Source organism: Chelon labrosus (genome assembly GCF_963514085.1).
Source record: "Chelon labrosus genome assembly, chromosome: 23".
Taxonomy (NCBI): Eukaryota; Metazoa; Chordata; class Actinopteri; order Mugiliformes; family Mugilidae; genus Chelon; species Chelon labrosus.
Window position 1 is genome coordinate 7,358,683 of NC_140356.1, and position 20,010 is coordinate 7,378,692.

A 20,010-nucleotide genomic window follows, 5' to 3' on the forward strand; every position below is an offset into this window, starting at 1 on the left:
TCTGGAATGTGTTGATCGCTTAAGCGCTGCCTCAGGGAACTACAGGTGAGGTTCTCCTGACTGTTAGAGCTGACCAAACCCAGTGAAGCCAGATCACTGCACGCTGAATGGAGGCTACCCATAAAGAGTTCATGTAGCCCACTATTTGAATCACTTGGGCTGTGGATGTAATCATGTGCTCATCATGTTGCTGAAGAGGTCAATTGTATTCCGTCTCAGAGCGGAAAACCAGCCTGGACAGCGGCCAAATTCTCCTTCCCACAACATCTTAGTAGGGGTATTAGTGGGGTCTGGAGTCACTCTGGGCGAAGATCTTCTGGGCCAATCAAATTGTTTGTCATACATCATCATCTAAGGCCAATAATTCGATTTTGTTTACAACAAAACGGCTACTGTTGGAGAAGCGAGATGTTTAGACTCTGCTATCTCACTTGTTGTAAAAGACATTGACACCGAAACAACTGTAAAGGATACACTGTTGGCAGGGATTGGATCTCTTGGCAAGAAGTATATGTGACATAATTTGTTGATCTGATTGTTTGTAGGACTATCTAATTGCGTGCAGAGGTATTTTTCTGTGTATTGGTTGAAACTTGCCCCATACTTGCCTGACTTTGAATAGGCATCAGTGTGTTGGCATACCAACAGTGCTTAAAAAACACAGAGAACAAATTTCACCAGGAGTATCCAACAAAGGTTAAAAAAGGCAACTGGACTTGTAGAGTTTTTTCTCTACAAGTCCAGTTGCCTTTTTTAACCTTTGTTGGATATACCATGACCTGGATCACTGAGAACCTTCACAGACACTTCACCAGGAGTAGTACCATATTCCTTGTTCCCTCCTTTGTTTCTTTGTCTAAGCACTGCTGTTGTCAGAGGCTGGTGTTACATTAATAGTGAACTCAGCCTGACAACACCTGGATGAATCTGTTACAATATTTACATATGATTTCCTGCTGCCACCTGCATTAGTTCCTCCAAATCCTTATTAATATGCCTGATGGAGAATTCATTATGATGAAAAATTGGCTTTGAAAACCAAGCTAGAACTGGTGTCTGGGGATGATTTAACCCTGTGACGTGAGGTGAATGCAGTTGCCCATGTATAAGGAAGGCTGACTCCGGCTCCAGACGCCAGAATTAGGTTAAAATAACTGTCTGCTGTAGGGAAACTCTGAAATGAAAATAGACAGACTGTAATTTTTTTTTTGGCTGCTGCTACTCTCGCAGCCTACTCCGTCTGCTAATCTGTCACTTTCCTGGCTTGGCTTAATTTATACCCAGAGTAAAATTTGTCTTCCTGTCAGTTAGGCCATCAGTCATTTAGTTGCCTACACAACCAGTTTGAAGAACTTCATCAGTTCGTATTTCTGTGCCTGTAGCTGTATGTGTTTGTGTGTTTGTCTGGTGTAAACACACCGTTGCCCTTTTCAAACTGCATTCTGTGTATTTTGGAGTTCACACTCTTGCTTGGTGTTTTTACAGTAATTCTAAAATATCTTTGTTTGCCGAAGGAGTTTGTTTGGATGACAGGCTCACCTCTCTACAGGCACAGTTGTACTTAAAGCATTATCAACACAAACAAGCCTGCCTGAGCCAAACACAATTGGTTTGTAAGGCTGATTTTATCCTAGAGGTGTGAAGACTTCTATTTAATTATGATTCACCTGTCAACTCAATCAACATTACGAATGCACAAAGATTCTCGATTACTGCACGTGGCCTCTTTTTCATCAAGCATAAAAGCCTCTTATTATGATGCTATCCCAACTTTTAAAAACTGTTTATATGGTATATGGTACATAGATCATGTGCTTTGTATCAGTCCGTCTTTAAATTACCGTATAACTGGGATATTGGATTAATAGCAGCAGTCTGTGCAGGTCATATACAGGAATACTAAACAAAATGCTTTTGAGACTTGGCATTCTATGGGCAAATGTATGTAAGATTAAATACAGTATCGGCAAATAAAAATAATTTATAATAAACAGTTGATTTTCAATCTAACGTTGCTAGCTAGTGCTTATAAAGTTAAGCTAGATCACTTTACGTCTGGAGTCGTTTTCTTCAGGTTTTGATCAACTCTCTTTTAAATAAGTGTAAATATACATGGTCTGAAAGTCAAGAGCACAAACATCTGGTTTTAAAAAGTGGTGGTAATGTAAATTTTTAGTAGTGAACAACACACAAAGCTTCTCATGCTACACAAGTTGTCCATGCCGTTTTCTCTGTCAGGTTAAGGACTTGGTGGAGTAAATTACACCCTGGTGGGCCACCATTGTATTAACATTGTATGGGAAACCCTGCTTCTACAGTGATTTTCAAAATTTTGGTAGCATCTCTGAGACAGGGCACTTGAACCTGCCAAATGTCTCAAACATGACCAAACATTGCTGTATATAAAGCTAGAATAAATCTCCATAACTTTTGAAGCTCAACGAGGGTTGCTCTGCATTCTGCCATCTTGGCAGTTCCTGACTCCTCCTACCTCTCAGCTAATTAAAAAAATGGCAAAAGTGGGGAAGCTTAAGCGGAGCTGTGGGGATCAAGTGAAGAAGAGCAGGTGACGTCTAGACAGCAGATTTGATTTAATATAAATAAAACTTCACAGGTTTGTTTCCGCTTTAAGTTTGGGAATGGAGTTTTATGGGGATAGACTTGCTTCTATTAACTGGCCTTTGGTTTTGCTGTGGATTTCAGATATCAATAACAGAAAAGACTGGAGAATGACTGATTTTCTTCCACCTTTCAGAAATGAGTGGCTAAGTTGACAGCGGCACCTTGATTGTTGACCAGTTAGCTCGGCAGGCTCAGGATGAAAACGGCAAACGTGTTTTCTGAAATGTGTTGTATTGCCGTGAGACATATTGTACACACAGCCTGCTTCTTGTCCTGCTCTTGCTTCCCAGTAAGTTCGTATCATTTGCCGCTGACCTTTGCCTCCCTCTAATCTGATGATTATGTTTAAATGTCACAATGTTGCTTTGCTGTCCACTTATGGCCAAAAAAATGCCCAATCACTGTTACTAGGCTATAATTTTGTGTAGGCTGCAAATTCCCAACTATGTTCTGGCACTATATAAATCTGTATCTGCATCAAACTGCATTTCAAATTCTCATACCTTTATGTAGTGAAGCTGCCTAAAAGTCAGTGCTTACTGTTGTTTAAATCTGGATTTTCACTCTAAATCATAAGAATGCATTGTTATCCACAGGATTATATTCTGATTCTGCGGGGAAGCTCTCTAAACAATATGTAAAGTGTAAGATATTAAAATCCTCTTAGGAAGCCTGTTAAGTTCTGTCATCTTCTCTTTACAAAACAGTTTAAATGGGTCTGAAAATATCACATTGTTTTACCGTGTGTTTTGGTGAAATAACACTTGGAACTGTCTGACTTTGTGTGATATGTGACATTTTTGGTTTATTTTTGACTCCTCATACCAAATACATTTCACATCACTTTCAGTGTTAGTGTTTAGAGATGCAGGTCTGACTATGCAGACTACTGAACCCTTACCATAGAACGCTGCATTGCAGTCCTTAATAAACTTTTCTCAAGTCGAGAGCAACTTTTATCGATTATACCATTAACTGCTATGCTGTTGTCCGTGTAACAATGTGCGTGTACGTCACTGTACATGAGGTAAGAAAGTGAAAGCACGAATGAAACAAGAAGAGGCTTTCAGGTGAAGACTGTGAATTGGCTCGCTCTGTTCGTGGGAAGCAGATAGAGGGAAGACTTTAGAAGTTATTGGGCCGCAGCCAAGAAAAGGATGAAAAGTAGGTTGGATAAATGTAGGTTGTGTAATGATGGATCGTACAGACAGAGAGTTTGTAAAGTTGAGTCAATATAATCTCTGGAAAAGGATTATTTCTAATCAGATTTTAAAGTTGCGTGCCTCTACGTGGCGTTTACCTGACAGTGATTTCTCATAGTCACTTATCGCAGTCTGCACGGTCCAGTGCTAGCTTCAAAGTATTTAGCGTCAGCGTATTTGTTGAGATAAAGTGGAGCTAATGTTGTTTTTACCTGGAGGATGTATCTCTTACTGAGGGTCACATGCTCTAGATTTCATTCCCCCTGCGGACTTCACACCATTGATTGTATTGAGCCGCAGCAAACCTTTTGACTTGTCATAGCAGGACAAGCAGTGCTGAAACCCATTCTGTTATCATGGCTCAGTTCGCATTGCCAATCAGCCAGCATGCCCAATAACAATAAGAAGAATAATACAGTTAAACTAGAATGCATTTTTACTGTTATCAGTCGAACTAGTGCCTTTCCTGCGATTGCAAGCCAAAGTTCTGACTCTCTTGCAAACACTTCCTCCAGACAGCCTCATATTTTGTGTCAGGAGTGAACCACTTACCTTGCAAATCCCACCCTTTAACATCACAAGTCACGACCGGCCAGCTATCTATTTTCAGGTTGCTCACTCCCACTCCGTCTATGAGAAGTGATTGCGTTGACCTTTATGGCCCCATAGAGCTCACATAATAGTTTCTCTCATTGAAGACGCTGCTGACAACCGTCACTTTGAAGGGAAGACTGAGTTGCCTGCTGCGCGCTCGTTCAACGCCGGCGAAAAAGAAAAAGAAAAACACACAAAAGGGAATGCGCGCAATGACGCTGCAGCCAATAACTTTTCTCCCCCCCTCACCCTCGTCTGTTTACATGTGGTTCTCAACAGCGGGGAGCGCAAATGATTTTGGATGAGAGCACAGTGGTGCTGGCAATCACTGAGACAAAGCTGCATTGAGGAACCCCTTTCTGAGCTGGCATGAATTGATGCTATTGTCTTGCCTGTCTTACCCTAGCTCGGTTTCAGAGGGTGTTTGAGGCAGCTTTAAGAGTGCATTACTGTGGATCTGTGAGTGTTTTTTTCCATAGTCTCTTCTGTAATCAGGTTTGGGCTTTTTCTAGTCAAGTCAGTAAAGATTCATGCGCTCTGAGGAAATTACTATCGACCCCGGCCCTTCTGTTGTTCGCTCACCGTGGGTGGTTTTCTCCATAAGTCACCAGACGGTATGCGCACTGTGTCACAACATGCGCATGTCTCTGTTCGTCTAATCGCACTGTACGCCTCATGCGTTCTGAGGAACGCACGCGCAGACCTACACACTAACACAATGCCTCCACTCCATCCATCAAGCTGTACGGCTGCAGTGAGAAACTGGAGTGATAAAAAATCAGACACAGAGAGAAGGAGAGAGAAGTCACAGATAAAGGTCAAGGCCTACACACACAATCAGAAGGTAGTTGTGTACCGCTCTACTACTACACGCAGAAGTAATAAGTGGAAGGGTAATGACGGCCTTACCCTCAAGGTTGGACAGCTGTGGTGTTATTTTAAAATGCAGGTGATAAAACGTGGCCTCAAGGACACGGAAACCTTTAACATCTGAAAAGCAAGCTAACTGTAACATTACGTCATTTGTTCCTTAGTCACTGATAGTCGTGGAAAGTCACTTTGGAGTTTTTGAGAAAATACACACTCAGCACTTTTTTGTGACTGCTCTGTGTCTGTGTGGAATGAGATGTTCTCGTTGATTTCACTTGACAGGAATTGAATTTATACTGTGCTAGGCTCAGGCGACAGGACAGGAGTTTCAAGATGTTGATGTTTTATCTAGATAGGCACCGCTCCAGACAATCTGCAGAGCAATCTGTAATGTGAGAGGTTTAGAGATCTGGGCCCGTATTCCTAAAAATTCTTAGCGCAAAGCGTTGCTCCTGGTGGCCAAATTCTAAGAAAATTCTTAGAATCATGATGTTTTCTAAGAATCTCCTCTCAAAGTTAAGAGTAGATCCTAGTAAAGATAAAAGGTATTCCTAAAGAATCTTAGCCCTTAAGAGTGCTCCTAAGGTCAGATCTGTTAAGAGCAGGGAGGAGGACTTTTAGGAGCCTTAGGAATTTCTTAAGCAGAGGAGAAAATGGCTGAAAGAAGAGGCAGGAGAGATATTCTCCAAACGCTGAATGACAATTGAGCTTGTTACAATCGCAATATCACCGGAAATGAAAGTCATCACAACACTGAGGTATTTAGCAACAGGAAAAAATGCAAAAATGCAACAATGCAGCAGTGATGACTTGGGGCTAAATCTACATCTCAAAACACTTTTATTCTCATTGACCAGTTCAGTCAGAAGCAAACACTGTTCCTCTGTCCAGTTGGGTTTCCTCCTTCATTTCTTCTCCATTGCTGTTTGGTTTGTGGAAATATTTGAACGGCAACCATCACTGCTTCTTCTAGGCCGGTTAGCAGTCACAGAAATTGATGAAAGCTGAGCCATTTTACCCTCGTTAATACCAAATGGATGAAAAATGACCAGCATGGTAAATGAAGCTTTTAGGATCAACCAATCACACCTTCTGAAATGATGACTCATACCTAGCAACGGGGTCAACCATACCTCCTCACTAAGATAAGAGTTTCTGTCCATTCCTTGCTCAGAGTTCTTTAAGAAATTTCTGGAATACTCCTAAGCTAAGACTCCTAACTAGGAATTTTTAGGCTAAGTTAGGAGCTCTCTGAGAGGATTGTCAGAATCTTTCGGAATACGGGCCCTGCTCTTTAACCAACCATTGTTTGCTATTTAGAGGAGGATTACGGCTCTTTAACAACAGCCAATGGGAGTCTGCAAGGAAATAAAGAAGCTGAATGAGTTGTCAAGCAGCGGGCTAACGTTAGCTAGCATGCTGCTTTAGACAAATACTACAATAGGTAGTTAAAATATCACCCCCATTTTTCTTTGAAGAATAGAACTGACTATGTCTACTCAATAACTTTCTTATGCACACATGTTTAGCCCCCTGTTTTGTTCGCAAAGTATCACAAGTCTCTTCTCCCTGTTTGTTTAGCAGTTAGCAAACTAGCTTAGAGGTGAATTACTGCAACCTACAGGAGTGTGGATGGGCTGATTTATAGCAAGTTGTTGCGCATGGATGTGATCATGTTGGGTCGTGCATTTATTGCTTCCCATGGCGTTATAGTCTAAATAATATCCTGCAGTGTGTGTGATGTGCTGTTATATTCAAATCTTGTAGTGTGTGCAAGTTCAGTGGAAGATAGAAGAATATCTCCTCCTTGTAGGATGCAACCTGATTTCAGGATTTTGAAGCTCCCGTAGCCTGAGCTCAGCTTGAGTGGAAGAGATGATTTCCACACACATGTCTAGTGGAGGTCCTTCAGAAGTATTTTTATGCATAAATGAGCAGTAGGACCTGTTGGCCTCTGGGTCAAAAAGGCGTTAAAAGCTCTTCTCAATGGGTCATCAGAGAGCGCATTGAAGTCCCAAGAGCAAATGAATTCATCGATAACTACCAGGATGTACAGCAGAGAGCCTGTGGGAGCAATTGAACTGAAGGACTGTGTAGGGATGACACCTAGATAATACACACTGTACGCGCATTTCATAGCATTTAAACCCTCATCCACACACACGCACACACACACACACTCTGTTCGTGCCGCTGTGCCTTCCATCAGTCAGACGACCGATGACATTTTCAGCACACACACACACAGAATACGGTCACATTTGACGCTCGTGACATTTTATTTCCACACTGATGTCGATTTCCTCCTGTGGGACATAAAGGTAAAACAAAACAAATCAAAACATCTCTGTAAATTTGGCCTGCCCAATTAGATATTTTGACATTTCAGGTGGAAAATGATCCATATCTGATTACGGATTGTTCCGTTACAACGCCACCGCCGCGCGCCTGGCTCTCAGATATCCACTGCGACACCGACTCGGACTATCTGACAAGTGAGATTGCTTGACATACAGTAAATCACCCTCACAGCCCTATTTACAGCTAGAAGAAGACGGAGACAGAAGGGAGAGCGAGAAACTGGCTGGCCTAATGAAGTCATCTCCATCCTGGTCACATAGCGCAGAGGCTGTTTGAATTCCTCCAGGGATGCCGCCTCCCTCTCTGTCTGTCTCGCTCTCCCTCTCATGTAGAAGCCCCTGGCCTCGGTCTGCACATCCAAGCATGTCTCTTTGTGTTTTTTACGTTTTTTCACACGCATAAAGACACACTTTGCCTCCTGTTGATTACGCTGAATGAGGACCCCGGCACACAAGTAATGGAGAAATAAAGGTAATAGAGGGGAGTTAGAGAAAGACAAATACCTCCATCCTCCATCCCCTGCGCTGTCTCCTAGTGCCCTCATCATAGCAGTTACGCATGCATGCTTGCAAGCTTACACACTCACGTCAGTCTGTAACACAGTTATTCATGCAGACGTGTGCAGACACAATCACAAACCACCCGGTCAGAGACGCACACAGTTTTTGCCGCTTAGCAAACAACATCTGATCATTTATCATGTGTTGACAGTGACATTGTATTACAAGAATATGCCATTATAAAAGCTACAGCAAATATTTCTTGTTTTGTGTGTAAGCATTTGACCTTTGTCCGTGCTAAGCAGTGACAGTCGTACGTATGCCGGTGACATGTGTGTGATGGAGGAAAGTAGGCGAGCTGGGCTAAACTGCACTGAAAGCGGTGACAAAGGCAATTAAGGTAAAATGCCACCGGCACAGATGCGTAGCCGTGCATGAGCGTCGTGTATTTTGTTTCCCGTGTTTGTGTGTGAACGGATAGCGGCGTGGCGTATTCCGGCGTATATATATGTGTGTGTGTGTGTGTGCTGAGATGTTCTCTTGGCTCTCCCAGCCCTTGTCAAGAAGAATTAGGGCAGCCCTCTTAGAGAAGCAGAGAGAGAATACAAGCTGCTGATGCTCCCCTTCAATACGTGTGTGTGTGTGTGTGTTAGTGTGTGAGAGAGATTGGGAGTGGTTTTGTGCGAGCTTTTCTCCAGGCTCTGGAACAAATTAACAAATTGGATTGATCGGTAAAAAATTAAGAGTGGTGGAAAAAAAAAGCTGGAGAATAGAACACGAAGGAGAAAACGAAGAGATGCAGGTACCTGTGGCATTGTGCTCAGCGACCTGTTGAGAACACCCGAGCATGCCCAGTTGTCTCCTCTCGCTCCACATGTTTCCAAGAATATGCCTGGTCTGTTGCTAAGCGTGGCCTCATACGCACATTCAAACTACAAGTCCTCTCAGAGTCAGGGAGATTAAGACGTGGCATGAATTTGACATGATTTTAAGATGTTTCAGTGTTGTCAGCGGAGAAAGGATTTGTTTTTAACAGACATTTAAAAGCCATAAGAAGAAAACAGCAAATCATTTCTGATAATTCCAGTCAGCCTTTGTAAATAATGTGAGTTAGCCTTTCGTTACAAGCCCTTAAAGCTCCATTAGGCATTATTTTCGCTGTTAACATTTAATGAGGCGAGTCCCAGTGAGGTGAAAGAGTTTCCTGCTCTGCCAGACCCCTGCAGCAATCTTTTAGTTTCCCTCAGCTCATTGTGCCTCTGGTTTTCGTTGGTATGTACCACAGAGGAAAAAGAATAATTGCCCCTTTGGAGTGCAGTAAATCTTTGCCAGTCCTGCTTCTGACCATCGAAATAAAACCCTGAATTTACGACTGATTTCATAAGTGACAGTTACTGCTAAATCTTATACACGAGCGGCGAATACTTATTGTAATCTGCAGTGGAAAGCAAAGTACTGTGATCTTTCATTTGAGCTGTCAATACACATATTGCGCCAGACTTTTTTTCATCTCAGAACTGTATTTAAAATCAAATCATTGCAGCATTTAGGCTTTTTACACAAAAAGAATTTGTATTCGCAATGGAACACCTTCGTTTCCAATATTTGAATAGATCATGCGGTTAGCAGTTTCAGAAAGTGCAGCTTCTTTGCAGCAACGTCCATATTTGAACCATTGTCTACTGTCCTGGCTACGATTTTGCATTCTATCAGATTCAAGTGGCAGCATCTGGTCGTGGAAAGTAAAGCCTCTGCAGAAGTGCAGTTCCTATGGCCACTTGAGGGTGGCTTCCAAAGCGAGTAGCCCCCCCATTGACCCAAATAGATCATATTATGAAAAAATAAACATGTTTACAGCCTGGTATGAAAACTGTTTTGGTCTTTATAGCTGGCGCTCGTATCCCCGGGAAAATAGCGTCAGTTTGGCTAATGCAAGGAAGTGGCGAGACATTGTCCACATTTATACAGTCCATGGTCTCTATAGCTAATTTCTCAATTTTTATATAACTCACAACTTGAAATGATTATAGTTGCATAATTAAGGGAAAGAACGTCGGTAATTGGGAGGGGTGAGGCACAGCCAAGATGGCAATTGCCGGAGATATCACACGGAGCTTCAAAATCAGCCTTCAGGAATCTAAAAAGGTACATAGTAGGAAGTTCATCATCTTTGTGTCCAATCAGTGGTCAGACTCAGCTTTATTGGCCAAACATGTTTAACCTGACTACATATCTACATATGTGTGTAACTGTATCTAGTTCAGTGAGATGGTGTAGTCTCCACAGAGCCGATTCAGGTCACGGTCAAACTGAGAGAGGGGGAGAGAGAGAGAGAGAGCGAGACGGAAGGAGAGAAGGAAAGAGTTGGGGAGAGAGGAAGAAGTAAAGCAGAAAACAGGAATGAATGCTCTGGGCTGTCACTGAGAAAACCCCTTCTCCCCCGAGAAGAGGACAGAACACGAGACAGGAGAGGACGAGGAAATAATGAAGACTCTAGCAATAAAGAACAGGAAGTACAAGGATGTAAAAGAACTGAAAGGATAATTCAAGACATGTGAAGACAGCACAGTTTCTTGCAGGTTGAACAAAGCGAACGGGTGCCAGATTACCAGCAAATAACAATAATGGGTGACTGTTATCTTTGACAGAAAAAATATCTATTATTAATGACTTATTTGAGCCAGTTCCAGGGATCCACTCCGTCGTTATATAATTAAATTTAATTACATTTGTGCTTTTCCTCTACGTCAAAATGTCTTCCGTGAAAAGTGACTGTTAAGTTGCATTTAGAGAGTTCAATATGTCACAGCCAACTGAACTCTATTTGTGAAGGTACGTTAGCCTAAGCAGCAACGAGCTATGGAAAAATTCTAATGCGTCATGATGTAATCGGATGTCAACCATTTTAATGATGTGGGCGTTGATTCAAAAGTATTCGTACACAAAGTTTAGGCCGTTTTGGGTCAGCTGCTTCCTCTCTCTTTTGGTGAGATTGTAGTTGTCAGGAATCCTTGGCCTGGAAGTTTCAAAGGTTATTTAGCTCAAAACTCAATATAAATACAGCTGAGGGGATGTACGCTGTATGGAGGAAAGACTCTTTTTGTAATCTACTTGAAACTGAAGGGGTTGAGGTGCGTTCAGTGGGAAATTAAAGAAGTTACTCTGTGAGGCAGCTGAATTCTTGTGGGATTCATGAGATCATAGACAGTCCATCCTGCAGGCGTTGAGCTATGTGCTTGTGGCTAGTCCTGAAGTGCGGACCAATCAGTGTTTCAGGTGTATCTGTCCTAAGATTGCCTTTCATGCAAGCGTGAAAAGGTCAGTGACGGAAAGGTATACTGACACGTTTGCTAGGTTTGAAAGCTCCTCACATTGGGTACTGTTGTATTTTTTCTTAAGTGCCTGTGACATCAGAGGAATCTCATTGGTTGAAATTAGCCCATGATGGTGATCGACAGATAGATCAGTCGCATGCAAGAAGTTTTTTTGAGATTGTCTTCCATTTCCAGAATGTTTCCAAGGAAGCTTACCCAGACTCTGACCATTTTTGGTGAACTCAAGAAAATGGCGAAAAAATACATTAAGAACAATTTTTTGTCTGAGATGGACTGGTGGTTTGGTGCATTACTGCAGTCGCTGTACAAACTGCCGTGGTGAAGAGGGAGCTGAGGCGCAAGGCAAAGCTTATGATTTGCCAGTCGAACCACGTTCCATCTCTCACCTATGGTCATGAATTTTGTATAGTGACCTAAAGAATGGCATCGTGATACAAGGGTGGCTGGGATCAGCCTCTGAGATAGGGTGGCGTGAGCTTGGACATCTGGAGGCAGCTCAGAGTAGAGCCGCTTCTCCTTTGTGTTGAAAGGGGTCAGCTGAGTTGGTCCGGGCAGCTCCCTTTGAGGGGAGGATACCCCAGGGTAAACCCAGAGTACGCTGGGGGAATCTGGACTTGCCTGGTGACGCCTTGAGATCCGTCAGAAAGAGCTGGAATGTTTTGTCTGGGAGAAAGAAATCTGGTATTCCTTGTGTACCCTGTTTCCGCCGTGACTCAACCTCTTCCTGTACATTTAGTGAAAGATAGAGTTCTCTGATTCTGAAAACTGCGTCATACATTTAAAAGCACCTCCTCATCATCATCATCAGCAGCAGCGGTGGCAACAATAACAAAACATTTACAGCCGAGAGAGTCGCCGACTTGAGCCACTGCCTCTACTCTCTGCACCTCCATGTTCTGTGGCTTTTAAACCCCCCCTCCTTTTTCACACTCTCCCTCTCAACTTTTCTCTCTGCCCGTGGTTAAGTCTGGACTCCAAATAGAGTCCAAACGACAGAAATAGAGCAGATCAAGACACAGTCTCAAACACACACTAAAGCTTCTCCTTGCTGCTCTCACGCAGTTTTTGGACAGCTAATTAGCCGACTAGCCGCTCTCTCTGTGCAACTCTTTCACTCAACACCTGTACAGTTTTTTATGTCTCTTGCAAGTGTCTCCTTTCCCAGTGAAGTGCTCATTTTGTCTTTCCTTTTTTCCCTCTATTTGTCTCAAAATTTCTTTTCCCCATTCTCCTCTCCTCTCCTATCTGCCCTCTTGCAGTGGGCTAAAAACCCAATTTATTTCTGTAGCGTAGGAGAGGGTGGTGAGGGTCCCCGGAGGGGGTTTGCTGTTGTGTCGTCAAGGTAACACACAGTCAGGGACATGGCCTCTCAAGCCAGTCCAAAAGGCACTGTGAATGTATTCATTAATTTAAAAATAGGAGGGGAGAAATGAAAGGAGAGGAGCGGAGCAGGAAAAGGGGAAGTGGAAAGGTGATCACCACAAATGCCTCAGCACTGATGGCATCCCCTGCTCGTCGAGCCGGGTGGAGAAACGACACACACACGTAGCAGCTGTCAGTCAAGTCAGTCAAGTGGCCCCAATTGGCTGTCAGCAGTTGCCATGGTAACTGTCCCCATACTCCTCTGTTATCATGCAGCGCACCCCCAACCCATGAGCAAATGCACAGAGGTGTGTCTCCAGTGTGTGTGTGGGAGACCAAGACGGATAGCTCCCCTTTTTGACCCCACATTGAAGCTCCGTCAGGCATTTCACATAATTAGAGGGTTGTCATATTAGCTGAAGATGCTGCCTCACCATCTCGCTGTCTGTGTGTGTTTTAAATTACCGCTCCTTGTCTGTCTTTTCTCCCTGTTTGTCATTTCTTTATTCCTTCCTGCTCCATTTTTTATTTATTTTTTACTCTCTCGGAGTGAGAAGCCAAAAAAGGAAATGTGCATGTAGGCTAGTATCATATTTCACTTCCTGTTGAAGTGATTGACAGCTGTCACAGGTGATGCATCAAGTAGGCATGGCCAGGATGGCAGGGGATTGTACGGGTATAGTTTGCCCCAAGGGAGGAGGAACCATAGTTTGACAGCGATCCGAGATCAGCACTGTCGTATTTGTCTGTGACTTTGTGTGTCAGTGATGCTAGCTGGGATTTTGGTGATGTATGTGTTGACGAGAGAAATAAGTTACACTTTTGAAGTGTGCAACTGAGCGGTAGAACACGGGGGGGAAAAGTTTGAGCTGCTTTGGGTGTGAAAATAGCATGCAAACATTGTTGAAAACAGTGTTTTCTCTCGGGCTGCTACTTTCATCCCTAGTTATGGCGCCTCCTGCTGCCTGGCATACTGAAAAACGCAGCTAAAGCCCAAACCTGCTTGTCAAAAGTGTGGGAATTCTTTAAACATAGTCTCAATAAGATGCATGCTTTAGCAGCTCAACCGCTACGCATGAGCATCTCAGCAAAGCAGATGCTCATAGTTAGCATGGCAGTGGTTCTTTCCAGTGTGTTAGCAAGTTGTAAGCAGTTTTCTTCTATCCACATATAGACTTATGAAACTAAAAACTGTAGGTTTCCATGAAAGTTACGCTCTTTGTGGGTGTAAGCAATCTTTAAGACAGAGGTCTTCAACAGGTGGTCCGCAACCCCTAGGGGGTCCGCGGAGGTACTGCAGGGGGTCGCGAATGTTTTGGTTGATTAGACATTTTTTTCCTCTAATTTAAATGTCTTTAAACACACATATACATAAGTAGGGGGTCCCCTCTCCATCTCTCCATCAGTTTGGGGGTCCTTGGCCTGGAAAACATTGAAGATCCCTGCTTTAAGTTATACAATAGAGCTGCATTTCCGTTTACAGTCTGCACAAGCCACTAAAGGTGAATCATACTCGGCACTAGCAAAGCTAATTAATAGCAGACTGTAGTACAAATTTCCTAATTAGGCCGTTTATAGATTTCATGTTATTATGAGAAAATATTTGTCAAAAGGTTAATGGTCATTGTTATGATTATTATTCAGTGCTAAGTTAACCAATAACCGATTTATGCACTACTCAGAAAATCATTGATATATCATTGAGTAAAAAACAAAAATCAATAAAGTAATTTAAAAAATAATTGATTGTGAAAATAATTGTTCCATTTTTAGTTTTCTTCTATTTATGAACTTGCTATTTTAAGCTAAGATACGCTAACACAACTGTATCAGTTGGTGTTCCTGTTGTTTTTGTAGATTAACTAGTTTATCCTTTAGTAAGTGGTCAATATTTTCCTAAAACCCTGATTGAGGACATGTCTTCTTTTATCAGACCAAAATGTCTAACCCCCAAACTGTTAACATATGAGATTGAATAATAATAATTAATCAACTTAATCCTTTTTGTTGGATTAATTCATACCAGTGATGATTTCTGGTTACCTACTTTAGTGATACAAAAGGCATTTTAAGTGGAATGTTAATGATACAGCTCACATTTTTAATTAAATATAGTGTTAATGAATGCATCAGCTCTCACATTAAAAACTGGTCTGCTGCAAACTAAACTACTGGGTTTGTGAGACAAAATAATTTTTTCACAGCTATTTTATCTGTTAGCTGCTGATTTCTGTTTTGCATTTATTTGTCCTGATTTGTTCTTGCAGGAAATGTAATCACACCACCTATAAATACACTTGTGTGTAGATTGTGTTAATATGATTATCACATTAATGTAACCTTAACGACAGTTGTATTTTTTTCTTAACTCAACCCATGGCTCGTCATTTCACACCACAAACCTGTCAGCTGCTAATGTGCTAACCGCTAGGTAAGAGGTAGGCGTTAATGTCTCTGAGGTTGTAATCAATGATTGGGGGCATTTGTGTCGCATGTGATCTCTGGTCTTTTGTGCTAATACTATGTAGGAGTCTGTCTGGGAAAAAATGCCCTGCAATGTGCCTTTCTTTGGCATCTGACATTTCTGTGACAGCTTTTCGTAGGTTGCCTGTGTGTTCATTGTGCAAGCTCTCCTTTGAAGGCAGCATTTTTCAGCCTTTATTTAATCCCATTAATCACAAATTTCTTTTTAAAAAGCTTATTTATGGCTGACTAAGTTACCCGAAGGGCCTTCACGTAGACATGTTTACCAAAGAATTAGTACATTTTCTAAATTTGAATAGGTTAAAATAAGTTAATTAGAGAAATAAAGGGTGTTTATGTGAATGAGCAACGCTAGAATGAATGAGAGGCAGTTTAAAGGTCAAAGGTGGATGAGAAAGAGAGAGAAAGGAGAAAATGATGCATGTGAACGCACCAAAGCTGTAAGCCTATGGGAAATATGTTGAAGAAATCAATATTTGAAAGGTTTGTCACCAGTGGCAGGCTTCCATTGCTTTATTTTGAGTGTCCCCTTTCCTTTTATTGACGTGACATATCATATGCTATAGTACAAAAAATGGCATCATATGAAGATTACATTTCACCCTCATGAGATTACAGTGTTTTGGAGAACTCTGATAATATACTAACACTGTTTCAGCCGGGTACCTTTATTCCTGCAGACCTCTCTGTGACTCGGATGGCAGCTTTTAGCTTTCCGCTGCCTGCCTCTGGATGAAAAGAGAGAAGGAGCAAGAGAAAAAGAGAGAGAAAGAGAGCCATGACTCATTCACATTATCCTCTGAAGTGGAAATCCTGAAAATGTGTCTTACTCACACATACAAACACACACACACACGCGCACCCTCGCACACATACAGCGACCAGCGCGCGGGGGGGAGCCCAGGAGCCCATTTGGAGTGGCACCATGTGTGATGTGCTTTGAGCAGCAGCCAGTCACAGGCTGTGGAGCCTCAAATTCTCTCCCGAATGGAGAAAGTGTATATTAACTAACTGTACCACCAACTCAGAGTGGGAAATTACTTCTAGCCACCAGACAAATAGTGGGACATGATGGCAGTGCTGTTAGTATAAAGCAGGGGTGTCAAACTCATTTTAGTTCAGGGGCCACATATAGCCTAATTTCATTTTAAGTGGGCCGACGTGTAACATAATACCATAATACCCTATAAATAACCACAACTCCAACTTTTTCCATTTTATGAACAACCTGAAATGTCTGCTATTTAGTTCTGGGTGTTGTGTTATGTCCGCTACTCTGACTAAAACAGTGGACAAATTTAGGAATAGCAGTTACTTTTGTATCTAACCGACCCCATTTTCTTACTTTACGGGGGGTAGGTAACCTGCCTCAAAACTATTTTGGGAAATCACTCTTTGCATTGGAGGTGAAAGGGTGCTGGGTCTACTAAAGTATTACATTTGGGATGTGTGTCAACTTAAACAAATAAGTATTAGCCAATACAGACTGACCATACCATTTACAAACACAAGTCAATGGTGCGTTCAGGAACCACGTTGAACACATGACGGGATACTTCTTGAACCTTCATGAATACTGGTAGTCTTCTATGTAATTTGCACTTTGTACTGTACTGTATATACTGCTTACTTTTAGTTTTCACGAGAAAACAAAAAGCTCCTTAGTAATCATTCCCTCAAACAGATGGACTTCTTAACCAACGTTGCGGGAACAGAGATAAAACAAAAGAGACAGACTGGCTGATAATTTAACTTAAGTCATTACAAGTACATACGCCAGTTAGTCTAGTAACTGTACATGTAATACTGATAAGCAGGAGCAGTTTTTCTGTGTTACATCTCCACTGTATCGGATGAATACAGTAACATTAATTTCCTTATTTTATTTTGTTGGCTGTTTAGCAATCAATTTATTGCGCCAGGTGTATTCAAAAGACCATTTTCATATGTATCTTCTGGATGGAGGTCGCCATGCACAGGTTGATGCAGTGAAAGAACACTTTAACATTTCGTTGACTTTTTAATGTGAAGTGTACTGTTTTAGTAAAAGTGGCAGTCACGTTCTCTTTGGCGACACCTATGGCAACAAGAGGTAATTGCGGGTGTTTTTTGTTTGTTTTTAACTTGGATTCCAAGAGATCATAACAGAGATTATTATATTATTAATATGATGACATTATTAATGATGATGGTATCTGGCTGCCCCATGTCCAAACAAGTTGCCTCCCAATGCATCGTCAATAATGTGCGTGGCTTGAACACATTTGGGCATTTGGACCGCTTTGAATTGGAACAGTATGTATCCAGCAGGTGATGACGTGTCACATGTTCACAAGAGCACAAGTACAGACAAGAACCCATATTGAGATAAGCCCAAAGTCACCTGTACATGATTGTAATCATTAGTGACAGACATTAGAGATAACTGGTGGGTGTGGCTTGTGATTCTGTGCTGGTATGTCTCCACAGACACCCAGTTCCAAATACGGTAAAGCAGAAATCCTTGCTTCAGTTCATTCATCATTTTCAGAGAGATTCAAGCTTGCAAGGAAGTTATCAGCAACTTAGAGCATAGTTCAATAGTTTAAAAAATATATATATATTTATTATGTTTATGTTAGGTCTAAGTATTTACAAAGACGGCCAGTTTACACATTTTTCATATTCTGTTACTCTGATAATTGATATGGACCAGTGCTCATTTACTGTTAAAAGTAAAATGCTCTTTGAGGAAACCACAACGCATCTGGTAGATTGTTCATATCAAACTGAGCTTGTGAGTTTCACGTCTATTTGTAATACAGTTATCTCCACAGCAAAAGGAGTGTCCTCAGTCAATAAACAGACATACTTTAGAGAATGTAAACAGGACTACGAATGGAAAGAGTTTTGCCTTGTAAACATCTTAGCATGCTTTATTGTTTCCATATCTCAATGGTCAGTGTGCACAGGGAAAAAAAGGCATTGAAGTCACAGGTTTAACCCACAACCAAATAGGCCAACATGAGTGTTTTTGTGTGTCTTTGGATAATGGGTGGAAACTCAAACACCAAACTGAGCTGAAACATGATGCCTGACGCTTGCATACTACAAATAACTGCACAACAAGTACAGCAAATCATTACGAATGCTTCGTGTCCCATATAGGTGACGCTGCCATGTTCAATTGAGTTAGTGAGCTGACAAGTGAGACAGCGAACAAGCAGGAAGGACTGAGTGGATACCAGAGGTGTTTTTAGTTAGAGAGCAAACACAAGAGAGTGAGACAGGGAGAAAAATGCCATAGGTGGTGTTGATGAGTTGGCAAGTTCACATAAGAGAAAGTAAGACAAGAACAGACAGAAATAGAGATGTAGACTCAACTGAAACTGAGCAAAAAGGAACACAACTGCTGCAGTTAGAGACTGAAAACCAGCTTTCCGTCTTGGGACTCTCCAGGCACTGATGGTTTTAGCTCTTTGTCTGAGAGCCTTTGAAAGTCCCTCTCAATCCCTGGGATTTAAAGGATGAAGGGATCCACATTTCAGTGTGCCTTCTGCACCCAAGACACTTCACAACGGCTTATTAAGATATAAAAAAAAGAGCAATTGGGAAGATTTTAATTCTTCTAGAGGTCAGTGCTTGCTAATTTAACCTCACTGACAAGTTAGCGATCTCCTTCCATTCTCCTTTTCTCTTCAGAGCACTAGGTCCTATCCTCATCACTGTTCTTCATCTCATTATTCCAAAATCAGAATTAATGATAAGCTCTCATGCCACTTTCATTATGGTCCATTTAATTTTCTCCATCGCTTCCCTTCCTCCTCCTTACTCTTTCGGGGGAATATAAATTCTTCACGATTGTAATTATGTCCATCTTGGCTGAAACTCACTGGTTTGCTACGACGAAGGGCTGCACTGTACACCACTGGTCACAGAGAATAGCGGCTTACACCTTGTGTTTTCCAAGCATGAAATGAGGAACCATAAAAAAATCTGAATCCTCATACATGAGTTCAAATTTAACTTGGAGCCACTCTTTGTTTAGCTGTATAACTTGATTTTGTCGGAGCTGTGGTTGTTGAAATGTGACATGGCTTAGTTTGATCTGCCCCAATCACACTGACTCCTACTTTTTAGCTGCATTAAAACAGGAGTGGTAGTTAAGTAGCCCATCTGTTGGAGACTATTTTTAGATGTGGATTAATACACATTTGTTGCCCTGGTGAATATTTATGGTAGCAGGATGCTGGGTTTGAGATATAAAAGGGGCTACTGGTTATCTACATGCTTACAACAATGAAAAGTGTGCGTCACTGGGCCAGTCAGAATGAAAATGCCCTTATGAAACCACCTTGGTTGGAACTGAATGACCTGATAAGAATGAATTTTCAATCTGATAGACAGGGGTGATGGGAAAGACACAAATATGGAAGTAGCAAAACGTTGAGGTGGACAAAACTGGAATCAACGTGGACAGTGCTGTTGTAAACTTGTACATCTTCTTCTTCTTCTGTTGAATTAATTCAAGCTAGTTAGCATCATCGTTTCCTCTGGGTTTTGTCCTACTCTCTTTACATAATTGTAGATCTCCATGGTCTAAATGTCTTGAGCACAAACATCAGGTTTTAAAAAGTGCCGGTAACGTACATTTTTAGTAGTGAACAACACAAATAGCTTTACATGCTATGTGAGTTGACC

At 41.8% G+C, this 20,010-nt stretch overlaps 1 protein-coding gene across 1 annotated transcript in view; it reads left to right on the forward strand.

The window, feature by feature from the left end:
• Positions 1 to 20,010, forward strand: part of LOC311508285 (copine-8) — a 97,951-nt gene that overhangs the window by 6,118 nt on the left and 71,823 nt on the right. The window lies entirely within an intron of this gene.